Consider the following 20,934-nt stretch of genomic DNA (forward strand, 5'->3'; position numbering starts at 1 on the left):
AGACGAGCGCCCACCCTGGACTCTCCCACTAGAGCCGGAAGACCGTCATGCCACGGTCTTGTCGGAAGCCTTGGGCTCCTGGCGACGTGCTAGGGCAGCAGCGGCCGCTGCTGTTCCCGCCCCTCTACCTCTGCGACCTCTAAAGGCCGTAAAACCTCCTCTGGGCCTGCCTCTAAAGGCCGAGGAGCCTCGAAAGGACCGAAAGGACTGAGTGAGGGACCGCCTCTTAGGTGGAGGAGCGGCTGTAGGTAAGATAAGTTTATCGAGCTCTGGCCCGAAAAGCATATCCCCTGTGAACGGCAAGGCTTCAACGGCTTTTTTAATTTCAGCCTCAGCCTGCCATGACCTCAACCAGACCGACCGTCTGGCCACCACAGCTGACGCAGAAATTCTGGCTCCTAGAGTCGAAATGTCTGCCGTTGCCTCACCTATGTAAGTTGAAGCATCCCTGATGCCTTCCGCCATAGGCAACAAATCTGCCACAGGCATATTTTGCTCCAGACCAGCCACAAGCTCAGCAGCCCATTGCTCCATAGCCCTGGCCACCCAAGCAGAGGCCAAAGCAGGACGCAAAAGGACCCCTGCCGTGGAATAAATGGTCTTTAGTGAGCAATCTAAACGCCTATCCTGCGCCTCTTTCAAAGAGGCCACCCCGGGGACAGGCAGAGTGGCTCGCTTAGATAGCCTGGATAGCGAGATATCCGGAGTGGGAGGAGTCTCCCACTTGGCCCTGGATTCAGGAGAGAAAGGATATAGTGTCCTTAGGCGAACTGACACCTGGAATTTCCTATCCGGACATTTCCATATAGAGAGGAGAGGAGAGTCTAATTCCTCCGAATCCGGAAAACACAACTGCTGTCTTTGAGAGCGTCCAAAAATGGACACCTGGGGAGTAACCTCAGGCTGCTCTAATTTCAGAGTGGACCTAACAGCTCTAATAAGCCCCTCCACACCCTGTGATTCATCCTCCCCTACATCCAAGGGTTGGATATCCTCCACAGGGGGAAGAACCTCTCCTTCCTCTATAATATAATCCTCATGGTCTGAATCATCAGCCAAAAACAGAGAGGGCATAGCCTTTCTTTTAATTACAGCAGCAGCCGAAGGTCTCTTAGCAGGACCTGCCATAGACTGAGTTAAAGAGTCCACTGACTGAATTAAGGATTGAGCCCAAGCAGGCTCTGCAGAGGTCAATCTAGAAAGCTGAGTCTGAAACACCTCTCAATCCTTCCTAGAGGCAGCCATTTCAGCATTCAGATTAGACAGCAATGATTGCAGCACCTCTGAGGAAACAGCAGCTGCCTGCACAGGTGCTGCAGGAGCAGCAGTAATTTGAGAAGCCCTATAGCAAATCTCACAGAGGGAACACCCTCTAACATGTTGTGTGTATTGCTGCTTACAGCTCTTGCAGGAATAAACCTTCAAAGCAGCCTTAGATGAATTCTCCTGCCATCCTGCCCAGTAAATGTAACAATACTGACAGACACACAACACCAGTCACACAAGAAACACCCCAAAATACAGCCCAACAGCAGGGAAATACCCAGTAAAGTAGCCCTGAAGTCTGGCAAGTTACAGGGGAAGAGGAGCCAATTAATAACCCCCGATTCTTGTGTGTGTAATGTACCCCTTAAGACTTACAGTGTCCCTGTAGTCCGCTGGGGAGCGCTGAGCTGCACAGGTAACAGAGGTCCCGTTTTGTACAGCAAACTGCAGAGAGAGAGAGAGCACCACAAAAGCCACCTCACAGCTCAAAACCTCAGAGAGAAGAGAGAGAAGCAAGCTCCGCCCTCCTCTCTTATGCTGAGGCACGAAATCCAAGCCCTGCCCCAAACAGCCGGCATACTGGAGGGTGCGCTGACGTCACCACCGCGACTCAGCTCTCTCTCTGCCACCGACCATCGCGCTTAATGGCCGCCCCCTGTCTGGCACACAGCGCCCTTACTTGTCACCGGCGTCCCTGGAGTTCGGGGGAGATAGCCCAGGACCCGCGACGCACACCGCATGCAGCTGCGGTCGGGTCCCCGGAACGGAGGCTCCGGTGGCTGGACAGTGGAGGGAGGCTGCATGCAGGCCCGACCATGTCCCTCCAGGGTCCCACGTCGCAGACAGGCATTCCCAGCCTGTCTGTGTCCAAGTATAAATAAAAAATAAATAAAAAGGAAACAAAAATCCTAGTCTCCTTAGGAGACATAGCCCGGGAGTCCGACTCCTCCGGGCACTTTTTCTAAGACTGGAGTCTGCTGGGGGATAGCGGGGGGAGGAGCCAGCTGTATTCAAATTTCTTAAAGTGCCGACTCCTCCAATGCACCCACACTATCCCACACGTGTAGACTGCAGTGTCCCCTGCTGCTGGGAGGAGAAACATAGAATGTGACGGCAGGTAAGAACCACTTGGCCCATCTAGTCTGCCCCTTTTTTAAGCATGTTACCTCAAACCATATTTGATCCTTATTTTTTTTTTGTAAGGATGGCAATATACCTATCCCAAGCATGTTTACATTGTACTACTGTATTTGCCTCTACCACCTCTGATGGTGGGCTATTCCACTTATCTACTACTCTTTCTGTGAAGTAATTCTTCCTCACATTTCCCCTGAATCTTCCTCCCTCTAGTGTCAGTGCATGTCCTCGTGTTCTGCTGCTCCTCTTCCTGTGAAGAATGTCTCCCACCTGTACCTTGTTAAAATCCTTGATATATCTGAAAGTTTCTATCATGTCCCCCCTTTCCCTTCTCTGCTCTAAAGTATACATATTAAGATCTTTTAGTCTTTCCAGGTACGCTTTGTGATGTAGGCCATGCATAATTTTAGTTGCCCTTCTTTGTACAGTCTCTAATGTATTTATATCCTTCTGGAGATATGGCCTCCAGAACTGAACACAGTACTCTTGATGAGGTCGTACCAATGACCTATACAGTGGCATTATTACTTCTTTCTTTCTACTGCTGATACCTCTCTCCCTATGCAACCAAGCATCTGACTTGCATTCTTCATTGCTTTGTTACATTGCCTACCATACACACGGGTCGATATTTTGAACAATATCGTTCAGAAGGGCCAAAATTAACAATATTGTTAAAAATAGCGCCCAGTGTGTATTCACTTTTATACAATCCTGTCTAAAGAGGTTTTTATTTACTATAGAACTGTGGCTGTTGCTATCTATCCTTTGCGGTGAGATCAGAGGATGTGTCAGAGGACCGACACATTGCACACTTAAAAATAAAACAAACAATTCCCCAACACAACGGGCCAGCAAAACATACATCCATCCTACATAATAGTAAAGCAGAGATCTCAGTAGCATACATTTGCATACATATCAGAATCAGAATCAACTTTATTGGCCATGTATACTTGCGTATACTAGGAATTTGACTTGGATTGTTGTGCAACAACCAGTTAGGTAGAGTTAAACAGTGACAGATATGCAAACAGATACAGGTGGTAAGCCACCAGCCCCGGTAAGGCATCTCTGCTCTGGTGAACCTACACTACGTGGTAATAGCACCTACTTTGGGGCATATACATTAATATATTTTTGTCAATTAAGTGCTGTTAACATGTAGTGAAGAACTACCAGAGCAGAGATGCATTGCCAGCCTGGTGGATTATCATATGGTTGTAAATGTATGTAACAGATTATTATATGTATAGGATACATGTCTCTTTGCTGGTCCATATCAGTGTGCTCAGGAATTTGTTTTGTTTCTGGTTGCCATATTCCTCTTCAAACCACACACAGGTGAAAGGGACAGAGGTGAGAGGGGTAGGAACATTTTTATTTTGTATTTAACCCTTTGCATGCCAACATTTGTGAGATATGCGCAAAATATCCAATAAAAATGCCAGTGCCGCTCACATTTGTTATATAAATTCAAATAAAATATATGGTATAAAAAATATATATTTCCTATACAAAGGAAAACACTACAGGTCATTATGATGACTACAAATGTTTGATTGGCCATTTTCACACCTATTTTGACAAATTCCCATGGCACTCAAAGAGCTAATTTATATCCATCAGAGCAGATCATGGATAATTCTCAAGTCCATTCGCACTCGGCCGTAAGAAAAGACATGGCAGCCAGAACATGTACGCTCAGCGGTACACAGGAGGAACGGTGACCACCCCCAACTTGAACTGTTTTTCCGTGTTTACGAACAACCATCCATAGGGATAATTTTACCGGTTTAGGTGTACAGCTTTGGAAACAATTATTTCATGATCACAGGATTGTTAGCATGTACTACTGGCCAAAGTATAAAAGTGGTAAGGGGTGTATGGTAAAAAAAAAAAAAAAAAATCATCTAGAATAGATAAAAATAAAAGACAAACGGTTCTAACAAGTGTGTAAGTATCCGTGTGCATGCCAGTGTCAACTTGCAGAATTGTTTTTACGGTCTTTTCAAGTTCAGTCCAACAGAAGTTTGATGGGCTTATTACTTTAGGCATAAACTGGCTAGCTCTTTCTCAACCTGAAATACAGCAGTACACACAAATGGCAGCATTTAACTTGAAAATGTCTATAACCCAGAAATTCGGTCATCTGAGTTATTCATCTGCGAGCGCAACCTGAGTTAGTCAGACCTTACTCAGACTTGCAGTCGCAGGGGGCATTGCAAGGCCAAGGAAACTGTTTGCAACACAGTCCTCTGCCTCGCCACACTCGGGAAAGGGGGTCACATGTTCATGTTTTCTAATGAGCTGACTGCCCCTTTCACTGTCCCTCCCAACAAACACATTTTGTCTGTCCGTCAGGCAGAGGCAATCCAATTTTTGAGATGCGATCTCAGGACCCATTCTATACGCAGAACGGGTCTTACCTGTGTGCAGTTTCCAAATTTTAAAGAAACTGTGGGATGGATCGCATAAGCAATCCAACATGAATTAGCCCCTTATATAGCCCCTTATGCTGCTTTCAGACCACAAAACTGGCTTTGACCAGGTATTTTAAAACGTTTCTAAAAACAGGTCTGCCAGCTTATACCCCTTTCACACCACATGACTTTAAATGGTATTTCAATGCAGTTTTTGTTCCTTCACAACACTGAACCCATTTTAACCCACAAAAAACGGGTCTGAAACTGGTAGGACTCTGCTTTATTACCGTTTAGAAATACCGGTTCAATAGAACCGGTAAATTCACTCTGCACCTTTCAGACTGCACAAATTACCATTTTAAAACGGTAAAAAAAACGGCAAAATAACGGGTAAAAAGTGCGGTCTGAAAGAGGCATTAGTCCGTGCTTATGTAAGGATACTGCAAGCTTGAAGGATACATTAAAAGTAGGAACATTTTGAACCTCACTAACAATGGCTGGTCAATCACTAAGATTACACTCAATTTATCTTGAACTGTGGGGTTTAAAATCATGCCAGTTTGGAGCAGAAGGGAACAAATGTAAAATACAGCTAGATGGAGGAATGAGGTCTCTAAGGAGCCCTTCATTATACAGTATACTGTAGATCAGGGGTGGGGAACCTTTTTTGTGCCAAGGGCCATTTGTATGGGGAAAAAATCCTTCGGGGGCCATAAGTAAAGATGTCTCTTACAAATTGTCCTGCTGCAGCCTTCCCACGCTTCGGCGTCTGCCGCTGAATAGGACTGACAGTCTCCAGTTGCTGTTGATTAAGAGGATTCTTGCAAGAACTACCGAACTCTCGTGAGAATTCCCCTCTACTTGACTCCTGGCAAAGCCGCCTGGTGGGTGGGAGGGCCACTCAAACGGCTATGGGGGCCGCATACGGCCCCAGGGCCTGAGGTTCCCCACCCCTGCTGTAGATAATCACTTCTTTCATTGTGATGTGGTTAAGTCCTGTGTATATTGACATGACTAACAATGCTTAAAATAGAATGGCAAATGTTTCCAGCATCTCCTGTCCTTACGTAAAAGTGCTCTAACTTCTCCATTTGAGCCGCAGGCTGTTCACACCTTCTGCTTTATCTTCTCTGTGCACAAAAAATGATCTTCTCTCCATTACTCCTGTCACTCCACAGATGAAAGGATGACGTTGCAGGTGATGAAGCCACAAGCAAAACACAACAATGAACACATTTTCCTTTCCCTACTATTTTAAGAAAACTGATTCATTCGTGTACCCACCCGAAATGTACCTTTGCTGCAATACAGCTGCGAGGGCATGTTTGGGCACACGCTGGGTGGGTCACATGGCATTAAATCATGGAGCTAAAAATATTAGCTGGAGAGGGGAAAAAAAGCAATGCATCCAGAAGCAGAGGGCAGAAGGTGGGAAGTTATTTATGTGGATTGCTGTGAAACCATTTCCTTTTCCCATCCACTTTTAGAAAACGACCGTTCCGACCACGTCACTAATTAGAACTTTCTCTACAACCAGACCACACTGTAATGTAATCTGATCGGGTGTTGAGGTTTAATACAATTTATTACATATACTGATACATTTCAGATTTCCTTTTGTCGTTTATTTTAAATTTGAATGTTTACACTTGTCTATTAGAGTAATCTATAAACTGCTCAAAACTGCCGTCAATTCAATGCTTATAGGTCCTTGTGTAGATATTAGGGGATTCCCGTTACAGATGGGTATACGTTACCATTTGTCTTTTAGTAAATGACATTGGGCAGTATTCAATGTCCCTAATCGCGATGTGCAGCGAATCCTGTTTAGGATTCGCTGCACATTCGCCGTGTTCCGGAGGACTGGAGCCCTCGCTGCCAGCCCTCGCTGACACAGTATTCAATGAGGCAGGGGCTCTCTGCCCCTGACCGCGAATGTGAACCCCTGCGGCGTGCGGCGGCAGGCAGGGAGATGGAAGTCTCCCTGCCTGCCCCAGAAAGTATGTGGGGGGGAGGTGGGCTCCCCGGGAGCCAGGCAGCACAGGCTGCCCCTGGGAGAGCCAGCAGGGGACCGGCTATTCACTGCTCCCGATCGTGCATATGTAATGAACGGGAGCAGTGAATAAATGAATATGTAATGAGCGGCTCTCGGCTCACGGCCCCATGCTGGCTGCTATGTGTTAAAAAATATATATTTTTTAAAATATATATTTCATGTGCTATAAGCACATGAATAAAAATAGCATGCCCCTTCACAGAATAAAATTCCTGATTTTTTTTTACACCAAATGTAAAACAACAACAACTTTATTTTAAAAGTTCACTTTCCACTTCACAATGAAAAGATGGCGATTTGCTACACGGCGAATATCACTTCGAAAGACGGCGAGAAGTGCACGTTGAATAGGGTGATTCACTTTTTGACCCAAAAAAATCACCTTCCAACGCGAAAATAGCACAAATTCGCCGTGAAACAGGGCAAATTATACTCATTGAATACTGCCCATTGTGTTTTTCTCTAAGCATAAATAAGCATTACATAAAAACTAAATAATATTTATTTTCAGTTTCATATATTGCGCAGCAATTCCGTTGTGCTTCATACATGACAGGACTAAAGTAACCACAATCTCTATTGCTGGATACAAACTAGACCACAGGTTCTCAAACTCGGTCCTCAGGACCCCACACAGGGCATGTTTTGCAGGTCTCCTCACAGAATCACAAGTGAAATAATTAGCTCCACCTGTGGATCTTTTAAAATGTGTCAGTGAGTAATGAGTGCATCTGTCAGGTGACCTGGAAAACGTGAATTGTGTGGGGTCCTGAGGACAGTTAGAGAACCCCTGCACTAGACAATCCGGTATTGATTTTGCCTATTCCAATGGGTCAGAACATCAAAATGGAAATATTGTCTAGTGTGTATGCACTATGTCAATGTGCACTCCCGCTGCCATCAGCGACATCCCCTGTACAGGAAACATTACTAGTGAGAGACATACAGCTGCCATCACATCAGCTGCTCACTGCAACTACTTCCCCAACATATGGGACATAAATAAGCCTAATAAATCCACTTGCCCTAGAGATAAGTAACAAAACTGCTCTAAAGGTGCATACACACAGTGAGTTGTTGGCTATTTACAACAATGACTATGTGATTTCCCTTGAACTCCCCGGAGCCTAGGACCATAAAATGTATGAAATGATAAAGTGCCTGGTACTTTATCACCAGCCAATCGGCTCCTAACTGCCATTTTTCAAACCCAGCCTGTAACTTCACAGTTCGGAGCCGATTGGCTGGTGATAAAGTACCAGCCACATGATCACTTCTCCGAGCTTAATAAATCTGTCCCTTAAGCTGTGTACATTCGGGGCAATAGGGGCTGAAATCGCTGGAAATATGGTCGCTGGCAACCAATATTGCCATTGACTGGAGTGTGCCCCGGCGATAAATCGCCGGGTGCGTGCTCCCGTTTTCAGCCCCGTTCTAAACGCTGGTCGCAGGAGCTTGCTCCTGCGACCAGCTGATTACCTCTGCGGCACCGCCGGCAGAGGTTCCTTCTTATCAGCGACCATCTCTGGTCGCTGATAAAAAGGAGAAACTGAGCAATATATTGTTCAGCCATATATTGCTAGCAATATATGGCTGAGCAATATATCTCCCCCGTGTGTACGCACCTTTACTTCCCTATACTGCTCCCCACCCAGCTCATCCACACAGATACAAACCACTACTATATGTTAGGCACCTTATAAACAGGACATATAAACCATAAGCTTTCTACAGCAGTAAATGTGCACTCTACCAACACTAAACAAATTATACATTTACCACAAAGAGGAATCCTTACTGATAATGAGAATCCAATTTATTGCCCAGGCGGAGGCAAGCAGAAAACTTGGAAGATGGATTTTCTTTTTGCCCACACTGGCCTATATGATTATTTGTTATCCATACAACTATTACTGAGAACTGTAATTTCCACATCCACTGGGTTTACACTATAATTAATCCTCTCCAAGCTAAAAAAGTAACTCCTGCTGTTCATAAGCAGGTCTGGGACCCATACTGCATATTAGAACCATGTACATAATAGAAAACTTGGCCAATTTTCCACAAAGAGCACTAAGATAGTGTACAGTACATTAAAGGCTGCACCAAAAGAAAAAGCCAGAGAAGGGAAAGTATCCAAATAGAAGCATGTTAAAGTCGAGTTGCACACACGCCATTTTAGGATGGTATGGCCGCCATTTTGGTTCGCAGAGTTGCGCAAATAAAGTATCCATACCCGAGTCTGTGTGACAAAGTGGACCAGAAGCGCAGCCATACTATTACACATAAATTCATAATACCATACTTACACCAAATAAAATATAGTTAAAGGTTTAGAGCACTACACATAGTTTATTCAGCATTACATACTTCCGTCTGTATAATGTTTGGTACCGTTACGTTCCGTTTCTCATGCGCAGTATTCCGGTCATTGCGAATAAATCGCAATTCATACGGTCCGCTAATTACGGACAAAATCCATATTCCCAAGACTGTTTCTGTTAAAATGTGTATTACAAAAGAATCTAGTTATAACCGGTTCTTACTGCTATTTACGACCCCTGACGACTATGCCAACAGACAAAGGACTCCAAAGTTCACTCCCCCTGCACCTATCCGAACCAGGTGCAATACTTTGCCCCAATCACAGAGGACTTGACATACGAACCCTGACCAATAGGAATGGCCTTTGACCTCCCCCTTCTGACCCTATAAGTTAGGTGACCCAGGGCGGCCTCGGTCACTTCGGCACTGCTTCTTTATCCCTGACCATTGACCGGGCTATAGTTCAACCTGAATATTGCGAGCTGCGCATATTTGATGAGACGGTAAACGGTTGCATTCACTGTACTTACTTTTATTGTATTGTTGGCTGATTGTATCCTGTGCCTGTTTTCTTTCCCTAGTAGAGCTTGATTAGTGTATTCATTGTTAGACAATTGCATTACGTGTTATACTGTGTTTTGCTATTTCTGTAATCCCCTTTTGTCCATTAGGGACTAAATACATCATTCACGGAGTTTCTATCTCCTCACCTTTATACTGTGGTCTCGTCTGTTATTCGCATATAGCGATAAGGTATAGTACGGACATTGTCCTTAAAGGTGTATTCGCAGATTAGAGACAAAGTACTGCGAAGGGATCTCCTATTAATACATTGGTTCTTCCGTGTATAATACACGATAAAGGTACGCTACGCTGCGCTACGTTTTGTTCGCACGTAGCTAGGAATAAAGGGTAACCAGGTTACGGACATAATACGTAACCTACGCTTTTCACTTATTGTTCTTTGATCATATAAATATCGGTATTGATAAGCAGAACATAGAAATAAATGTCTAATGTCTTATTGTGTGTCTGCCATCTGTTGGCAGCGTGTGAAACTACATCTCTTTCACTCTCACACATGAACAAACACAGAGGCAATCACAATTTAGCAGACTAGCTGTCCCGTATTAGAATTTTTGGTACTTGTGTAGTTTCATGGCGCCAGCATGGCCGTGCGTCTGAGTCCCCTTGCGGGGCTCACTGCATTCGCCCACGCTACGGGCTCGGTGGCTCACTACGCTCGCCACGCTATCTAAAATCAACTCCATGCCAGTGTGGATAGTAGGGGTATGAACTGTCCACGTTCACATGGAGTTTATTTAGTTTATTTTACAAAGTTTGGCGAGCGCAGAACCTGGAAGTAGCGCGGGGCCATGCTGGCGCCGTGAAACTACACAAGTACCTTTTTTTTTTTTAAAGTGTTAAATGACTAGCCAGCCTCTGATTGGCTGAGAGAGAGCACGCTCGGCCAATCAATGGCCTCCCTTCCGGGCTGCCCGGTGTGTCCGGCTAATCACCGCCCGCCCCACTGCTCCTCACCACCTGCCGCCCGGAGGTAGGACACACAGAAAGGTGCGTGTCAGTTATGTTCATTCTAGCACCCGCTATCTTTGAAAACCCATGCAGTTCCTGTTCCCTGCCTGGGGTGTCTCTGTCTGCTGTAGTGTTTCTAGCACAGGTCTGGTTTGCATATCATTGCTGATATACAGATCCCACTGTGCTAGAATGAACGCTATCAGTGGTAGATATTCAGATGTGGGACTCCTAGGCCCCTGCACTGTGACAATTTAGGGCCGTGGCCACATGTCATGCCCTTGTTTTTGTTATGCTGTTGGAGAGCCCAGTCTCTACAAGCACTCATTCAGAGAGAGCAGCGGTGACAGTGTCCCACAACTACAGTACCGGACCAAAAACTGGGTCTATCCCACTGACATGGGATGGTTCTGTCGCATGGTCTGCGAAGCGCTACAATAAAGTAATAAAATTATTGCTTCTACAATCCTAAGCAGCAAATCTGTATGACTTTCCATGGAGTTGCTCTACATGTTATAGTTTGTCCTTTCCTACTAATTTCCAACAGAACCCAGAACTGTCAGAACGTGTAATAGTTATGTGTCCATTCACAATAACTGTACAGAACAGTATGAATGAGTGATTTAGAACAGTGGGAAATGTGTGGGAGGAATCTATTTCTAGTACTGTACATTTGTTCCAGACGCTGCAGTAGTTTTGGCAGTTTTATTTCTAGGTTTTGTGCTCAATTTCTTAGGGATATAATTCCGTCTCCAAAAAATGAGACATCATTGCTGGCAATATACTTTATACGGGGTTGGGATCATTTGGTCTACAGCATGATGGTCGACAGTCATTAGGTCGACATGGGTAAAGGTCGACATGGTTATAGGTCGAAATGTCATTAGTTCAACAATGTCTAGGTCGACGGTCAAAAGGTCGAAATGGGGTTTTTCATTGGTTTTTTTTTACCTGAATGTCAACACAGTCAACATGGACACAGTTTCAAGTGCACCGCATCCCCTCGCAATGCATCGGGCACGGTGCCTCGCTACGCTCCGCACACTATTCTCCCACCACACCCTAGTGGATGGTAGGGCATGAAATACCGCCTGTCGGCACATGTCGGCTAAAAAAACAGTGAAAAACCCCATGTCCACCTATTGACTGGCGACCTAGACTGTCGAACTAATGACCCGTCAAACTAACAAAATGTCGAACTAATGACCTTTCACCCTTGAACCATGTCAACATTTCCCATGTCGACCTTATGACTGTCGACCATCATGCTGTAGACAAATGACCGCATCCCCTTTCAAAGGGCATTAACAATTAAATGGGACAACTCATTTCCACTAATGATCATATGAACCAGCAACAGTCACCTGGTGTATTACCTGGACGGAAGTTATCAAGCAGTAACACCATTAAGCAATGAGTTTTGCTTAGTATTTTGAATGAGTTTTTTATGAATGGGAACTAAAGGATTCAATTATAAACAGATTAGAAAAACTGGACTTCTTTACATAACAATATGCTGCACTATATAAGAAACTGTAAATACATCAATAAATAACAAAGCCCCTAATTTGTTTGTATAAATCCTGTATATTGACCACAAGAGGTCCCACCACTGCCAATGGAATAGGAAGGGGTCTTAGGGTGATTTACCAGCGGAATTCCTCTTTGATGTGGTGGTGATGGCAGACTCATTGATTCATTAGAGGCCTAGGAACAGTTTCTGTAGCTATAATTAAGTACATTCAGAGAGCGATGAAGAGATGTTTGGTATTAGGAAGGAATTGTCAACAGTCAAACAAAATGTTTGGATCATGCCTCCTCAAGACAGAGGGGCCTGATTCAGCTTCAGTTTCAGATTTGCAATGATTCACAAAATTACATGCGCTGGCAGTTGCCCCCGGGGGGGGGGTGTCACCCAGTACAAGGCAAGGCCACCTCGCATGCATGTTCACCCATTTGAAAAATGTTGTGAATGCATTACTTTTGTGTGAGCACTTCCCATCGCGCCTTAGACTGCGGTCCCATTTTTCCAATGGGGCCGCAGTTTAAGAGGTCCCGCAAACACTGGGTTGCTGAAAATTTACACTGGAAGGATCAATGTATTTTTCTTAAACCTTACCGACTTGTATCTATGATTGGGAAAGACCGAGTCCACTTTACAGTCATGGATGCAAGGTCCGAAATGCTCCTATTACAATTTGCCACTCACCAGCACTAAATACTGGCACAGAGACAAAAGATGCTACACTCAAGCTAGGCAGCATTCAGTAAAGAATATGAGGGAAGATGTACTAAGCCTAAAGGCCCCCATACATTATGCGATTTGGGCCCGATTTCACCCGATTCGGATGAATCGGGCCGTGAAATCGTCCCAAATCGCATGTTTTGACACCCTGTCCAACCCGATGCGCGGTCCCGTGCGCATTGGATCGGAGTCGGGCAGTCGCACCATCTGCACATAAGATTTCCTAAATCTTATGTGCAGTCTCCGGACAGGGTCAGCGGGCGGGGGACGCCGGGGAGCTGCAGGGAACAGCCGGGCAAGGTGAGCTGACAAATAGTCAACAGGTGGGGGACGCCGGTGAGCCGGGCATGGGGAGAGGCTGGCAGGGGCAGCTGACACATAGACAGCGGGCGGGGGGACGCCGGTGAACAGCTCACGTGCTGGGCAGGAGGACCGGGCAGCCGCAGCTTCAAGGAAGAAAAACCCAATACAAACGAATGGGGAGGCAGTAATTGGCTGAGAGAGCTCTCAGCCAATCACTGGCTCCCCATTCTTTGTATTGGGTTTTTCTTCCTTGCAGCTGTGGCTGCCTGGTTCTCCTGCCCAGCACGTGAGCTGTTCCCCTCACCGGTTCACCGGCGTCCCCCCGCCCGCTGTCTATGTATCTGCTGCCCCTGCCAGCCTCTCGCTCTCTCCCCATGCCCGGCTCACCAGCGTCCTCCGCCTGCTGACTATTTGTCAGCTCACCCTGCCCAGCTGTTCCCTGCAGCTCTCCAGAGTCCCCCACCCGGCTCTCTCCCTACAGCTCCCCGGGGACTGCATATTGTAAATCCATGCGATTTATCATATGCAAAATTTGGCACATCAAGTGCCTAATCGTGTGTTCCCTTCCCGGGGAGCTGCAGGGAAAATCAAGTCCGACTTGTCCCTAGGACAAGTTGGACTAATGTATGGGGACCTTAAGAGAGTCAAAAAGTACCAATCAGCTCCTAAACATCATGTTGAAGGGTGTGTTTGAAAAATGATAGGAGTTGGTACGTTATCATTTTCTAAGGCTTAATACATCTGTCCCTTAACTCAAAATAACTCCAAAAACTAAACAGAAATTTGAGCTTTTTGTAAATGGCATAACCTAGTTCTATGGGATTCCCCCCGGACATTATAATGATACAGACCTCATTTCTACTACAACTTCCCTCATTACCTAATCAAAACGACATATTTTTAGTGCTGGGTGTAGTTTTCCAGTAATATTTTTACTACAATTTCCCAGATGACCTAATCAAATCTAGATTTTGTGTGTTGTGTGGAGTTATTTTTCAATACAATGTTACTAATGTGGCAGAGTGGATTTCACGATGAAGGCAGTACAAAGTAAACCCAAAACACATTATTGCTCTTCATACTCTTGGGCAATGGTTCCCAACCTGGGGAACTAGTACCCCCTGGGGGTACTCTGCTGACCAGTTGGTGGTACTTGAAAATAATATTGGTAATGGCGAAAGAAGTCTCTCATTGCCATGGAGACTAACTATGTTGCATCACTTCCGGTTCCGTCTGCAGTGTCATCAGCCTCTCCTCGCGCTTTTGCCCGGCCAGCAATCCACTGGGAGCTACCTGATCTGCCCTCAAACATCAGCATTCATCTGCGCCATGCGGACACAGGTGGAGGAAGCAGCGGCATTAATCCTCCAGGCGTTAGCGGGAGCCCCGGAGACAGCACACAGCCAACGGCCATACACAGAGGGACCCGATTCCAGACCGCACACTACTCCTTTATAGAAGGACACGCATACCGCACACTTCCACGCCACTAAGTAATGTGGATATTTCAAATTATGAGGAGGGTATATTCCTAAATGAAACGCCTAATCAAGGAGTACTGGAGAGAAAAAAGTTGGGAAACATAGAATTTGACGGCAGATAAGAACCATTTGGCCCATCTAGTCTGCCCCTTTTTTACCCTTCAGGTAAACTCAACCCTTTTTAATCCTTATTTCTTTGTAAGGATATTCATATGCCTATCCCAAGCATGTTTAAATTGTTCTACTGTCTTAGCCTCTACCACCTCTGATGGGAGGCTATTCCACTTATCCACTACCCTTTCTGTGAAGTAATTCTTTCTAACATTTCCCCTGAACCTACCTCCCTCCAGTTTCAGTGCATGTCCTCGTGTTTTATTACTTGTTTTCCTTTGAAGAAAATTTCCCACCTGTACTATGTTAAAACCCTTGATATATTTGAAGATTTCTATCATGTCCCCCCTTTCCCTTCTCTGCTCCAAACTATACATGTTAAGATCTTTTAGTCTATCCAGGTAAGTTTTGTGATGTAGGCCATGCACCATTTTAGTTGCCCTTCTTTGTACACTCTCCAATGTATTTATATCCTTCTGAAGATATGGTCTCCAGAACTGGACACAGTATTCCAGATGAGGTCGTACCAATGACCTATAAAGTGGCATTATTACGTCTTTTTTTCTGCTACTGATTCCTCTCCCTATGCAACCAAGCATCTGACTAGCCTTCCTCATTGCTTTGTTACATTGCCTCCCTGCCTTTAAGTCACTTGAAATAGCGACTCCTAGATCTCTTTCCTCCTCAGTAGTTTCCATTATAGTACCCTTGATACTATATTGAGCCTTTGGGTTTTTGAGTCCCAAGTGCATAATTTTGCATTTTTTTGCATTAAACTGTAGTTGCCATTCTCTTGACCAATTCTCAAGTTTACTTAGATCATCAGTCATTTGATTTACCCCTCCTGGTGTGTCTACTCTGTTGCATATCTTTGTATCATCTGCAAAAAGGCATACTTTCCCTTCAATACCATTTGCAATGTCACTAACAAAGATATTAAAGAGCACTGGTCCAAGTACAGATCCCTGGGGTACTCCACTGGTAACATGTCCCTCCATAGAATGCACTCCATTTACGACAACTGTCTGTTTCCTATCCTGCAACCAGGTTCTTATCCATTTAATTGTTTTATAATCCAATCCCACACTTTCAAGTTTATTTAGCAGCCTGCGATGTGGGACAGTGTCAAATGCCTTACTAAAGTCTAGATATGCCACATCTACAGCCCCCCCTTCATCTAGTATTTTGGTCACGGAGTCAAAAAAGTCAATGAGACTTGTTTGGCATGATCTCCCTGCAGTAAAACCATGCTGTTTTGGATCCTGTAAGTTGTTTAATTTAAGATATTCCACTATTCTTTCTTTTAATAGTGTTTCCATTATTTTCCCTACTACTGATGTAAGGCTCACTGGTCTGTAGTTACTTGCTTCTTCTTTGCTTCCGCTTTTGTGCAGTGGAACTACATTTGCTTTTCTCCAGTCCTCTGGAACTGCACCTGTATCTAGTGACTGATTGAATAAATCTGTTAATGGCGCTACCAACACATCTTTTAGTTCTTTTAGTATCCTTGGATGCACTCCGTCTGGCCCCATTGATTTATCCACTTTCAGTCTTGAAAGTTCTGTTAGGACTTTCTCCCTAGTAAATGTACCTCCATCTACCTTATTTTTATGAATGTCCTTGCAACTTAACTGTGGTCCCTTCCCTTCTCCTTCTATAGTGAATACAGAGCAAAAGTAATTATTTAGATGATCTGCAATTGCCTTGTCTCCCTCCACCAAATTCTCAGTGTCTGTCCGCAGTCTTATTATTCCTCCATTTGATTTTCTCCTTTCATTTATATACTTAAAAAAAGTTTTGTTTCCTTTATCTACCGACTGAGCCATTTTCTCCTCAGCTTGTGCCTTGGCACGCCTGATCACTTTCTTAGCCTCTTTGCGTCTGGCAAGATACACTTCTTTGTCATTATTATTTTGAGTCTGCTTGTATGTCCTAAAGGCCATCTTTTTTGCTTTTACACTAGTTGATACCTCTTTTGTAAACCACACTGGCTTCCTTTTCCTGGTACTTTTCTTAACCCTTTTGATACAAAGGTCCGTTGCCTTTAGTATTGCACTTTTTAATTTTCTCCACCTCTCCTGTACTCCTTTCAAGTTCGTCCAATCCGCTAATGAGTCGCTTAAACATCTCCCCATTTTTGCAAAGTCAGCCTTCCTAAAATCCAACACCTTAGTTTTTGTGTGACTGGAGTTGGACCCTGCCTTGATACTAAACCATACTGCTTGATGATCACTGGATCCCAGGTTCTCACCCACATATATGTCTGATATCCTGTCACCATTTGTGAGTATTAAATCTAATATTGAGTCTTTGCGAGTAGGCTCCCTCACCAATTGCTTGAGAGAGGCTCCCTGTAGGGAATTTAGAAATTTGCCACTTGTAGATGATCTTGCAAAAGACTCCTCCCAATTCACATCAGGTAGATTAAAGTCTCCCATGATTATGACTTCCCCCTTTAAAACCATTTTAGTGACATCAAGCAATAGGCTCCTGTCCAAATCCTGCCCCTGGCCTGGTGGCCTATAGATGACCCCAGTACGAATAATGCTTTTGGGGGTAGATTTGGTAAGAGCGGCAGCTTTGAACGACAGTGATAAACATTAAACCAGACTGGATTGGGTTAGTTATGGCTTGTTACAGTTACTGCAGTTAACTATTACTGTAAATACCAGAAATTCAGCAGAAGGTTAAACCATGCGGATATTGTAAATTTAAACATGCTGCTGTAAAATAGACTTCCAGGCTCTTGGTATATTATAAAGTGTCTGAGCTGTGGACCCTTTGTGGTGCCTTGTAAATAAAAGATAACACATAGTACATCATATATGCCCTTTCCATGTTGCAGTGGAGTAATCTAAATATGTGGTAGTGTGTCCAACATCTGCTGAAACATCTTTATATCCAGACCTTTAAAACTGCTACAGGTACACTACCAATATTCCGACACCCTTGGTTCCAACAATGTGCTGTGTTATACGTTTTGCCAGATTATGGGCGGGATTCTCTAAAGTTAAAATGCTGTAAAAACACAGTTATCGGGCTTTTTCCCGCATTGTGGGATGCTCTAAAGACCCCCCACCAGGTTACCGCGATGGGGCATTGCCAGCAAAAGCCTATGGGCTTTTTAACGCACCCACGCCGCCCCGCACCGACCCCCCCCCCCCCCCTCACCTGTCCGGGCAGCACTGCGCTGTGCTGCCCGGAACTGTGACCTCCTCCTCCCTGCACCGGAAATCCTCTTCCGGGTGCAGGGAGGAGGTGGAGAGCCCACCCGCAGCAGCACCGTGTAAGCCGGGTAAGGGAGGAATGGGGGAGCCGCCGGGACTCGCTGTCTCACCACAAAGGACAGCTCTTAACGCAAGAGCTGTCCTTTGCCATAATTTTCGCATATGCGATAATTATGTCAACGCTAGCCGGCGAAGGGTGGGCGCAGATGTTAAAGCATCCCACCCTATATATAATACCTACAGTGGCATACAGCTTATTTACCCTCCTGCTCCCCTTTGAGTAAACCTTAACTTCCAGCAGCCTAACCATTCCCTCCACAGCCTAACTGACCCCTCCTGCGTACTAACTCTGCCCACAGCAACTAAACCTCCGGCAGCCTGACTCCACCCCCCAAGCCTAACCGATCCCCCCTGCTCCCTGTGATGTGTCAGACCATCAGGTGCCGGATTATCTAGGTTATACCTGTATTTATTATAGAGCAGAGAACTACAGACTTAAATCTGAATGTGTGATTTCGAACATTGGGGGTTTATTGTGGTTGATTCGCTCGGGTAAATTTTTTTACTGTTGCGAGTCAACCAGAACCCGTCCTGCGCATGGTGGTTACCCCCCCCTGCAGCATGTGTTTTGCACGCAGGGCTTGCGAATGGATGTTTAACATAAACATCCATTCGCAGCCTGTAGGTGAACACCCGCATCATTCGATGGTTGTCGACCATCAAATGATGTGGAACATGCACGCACATCTAAGTGACTCTCAGGGAGCACCCTCGGGAGGAAATGGGTGGGCAGCTGACATCCGGTGATGTCAGCTGTCTGCCCCCGGCACCGACTTTATAGCCCAATCCCCATGGGAACGCCCAGCGTTTACAAGGGCACGACTATCCGCCGCCTCCACATGCTCCCCCGGCCATTGCCGCAAACACCCGGCGTGTGCACATACGTATATGCAAATATTAGTCCCCGTGCGAACTAACGCTGTCTGCAAATGGACCAGAATAAGGTCCATTAGCTCCTGTACTGGCTTGGACTGTCGACCTTGCCATTGTCGACCTAATGCCTGTGTCGTCCTTCCAACCTTGTCGACCCAATGAATGTCGACCTTGTGACCGTGTCCGGAGTTAAACACTGTATACACAAATCTAGTTAAACCTGGTACACATAGGAGTGTCGAGTGATTTACACTGCTTATTGTGTAAAACCTCCTCCAATATTTACTTAGGAAGAAACAATAGATGGAACACTGACTGCCAATACCTAGAGCTTTCCTTTTATTCCACCACATGCTATAAAGCCGCCATTCCAGATCAGATAAGGGGCAGAGATTGTGTTTTCGGCTAACTGGGTTTCACATCACTTTATTATGTTGCCTTTTAGGGATCTCAAAAATGTCATGTTTTCATTATTCTCCATATCTCCCGTCTTTCTTTTCTTTGTCCTATTAGTCTTCCACTTCTTGGAATGCCCAGGATTCCTTTAGATTGCCGGATTTTTGCCAAAACTTTATAAACCTCTTCGTACAGACTAAAAGTTCATTAAAAAAAATTAAAGAGGACTTTTTTTTTCCCCTCAAAAGGATAGTTATTAATATATCGCCACTAGCACACACTGTCAAAATGGAGCACAATTTCATAAGGGACATCAGAAACTTATATGTGAACATGAGTTAGGTACACTCAAAGGGGGTTATTCTAATTGCAACGGTCCCGGGGGGACAGATGTTCAGTGTATGTGCAGATGCTGGGTGCGGCGAACTGCACGGGCAGGAGGCATGGGGCGGTGGGCACAGCCCATGGGCACGCCCAGAGTTTCATTGGAGTTTCCATGGCAATGGTCCGGTGATGGGGGTGGGCAGCTGACGTCAGCTTCCAGCACAGAACGGTCAGAGATCTGAAACACCCCTGTGGCGTCTCAGATCCGCGAGTGCAGGAGATACCATTCAATGGTCCCCGTCCATCGCATGATTTCTCCCTCGCACCCAAGGCTGCGAAAGGATGATTATGCAAGGCTGTGAAATTCACAGCCTTGCGAGTCAACCAGAATAAGGTCCAAAGACTCCAAAGTCTCAAGGGAGAAAAAACTATATTACAGGCCTTTTCCAGACATTTTGCCTCATAATGTGACACAACTGCTTCATAAACCCGTTATTTACATGTGATAAGATCCCCAAATCACAGGAAGGTTTGAGAAGCGACCAAAATGCTGATCCTAACCCAACACTAATGTGCTAAAACGGGCAAATCATTCTTTTATAAAACAGAGGTATTATTGTACTTGGCTTTGTGTGTCTGCTTCACACTCGCAGTATCTCAGAAAGTCAGTAGACTACACAAGGCTGCCACGCTAGAACAGCACAGGGCTACATGCTCAATGGTTCTCAGAGAACAAACAACTCCTTCTAGTAGAGCGAACACCACAACGTGCCAAGAAAGAGGGACCGTTTCTGTACACATGTTCACATCTTGATCCAGACATTATATTAACATTTAATACAGAAGTAACCCAGTAATAAACATGTAGTTGGTAGATGCTAAGCTCAAATCCCTGTGTATGGTACCAGGTACTACCCGGCACATACTCCAGGAGCGGGATGGAGCATAATCGGAATGCTACCAGGAAGCCAAGAGCAAAAAAGGACAACATCACTGTACACACAACTGTACAGTGATATTGTCCTTTTTTGCGCTCAGCTTCCTCGGGTATGGAACATTTGGTCAACCATAAGTTGGTCGACAGTCACTTGGTCGGCCCATGTCGACATAATTTATTTATTTATTTACAATTTCTTATATAGCGCAGCAGATTCCGTTGCGCTTTACA

General features: G+C 45.1%; 1 protein-coding gene across 14 annotated transcripts in view; it reads right to left on the bottom strand.

The window, feature by feature from the left end:
- FRY (FRY microtubule binding protein) overlaps positions 1-20,934 on the bottom strand; it is a 367,656-nt gene that overhangs the window by 141,546 nt on the left and 205,176 nt on the right. The window lies entirely within an intron of this gene.

This window comes from Crinia signifera, chromosome 2 (genome assembly GCF_055691185.1).
Source record: "Crinia signifera chromosome 2, ASM5569118v1, whole genome shotgun sequence".
Taxonomy (NCBI): Eukaryota; Metazoa; Chordata; class Amphibia; order Anura; family Myobatrachidae; genus Crinia; species Crinia signifera.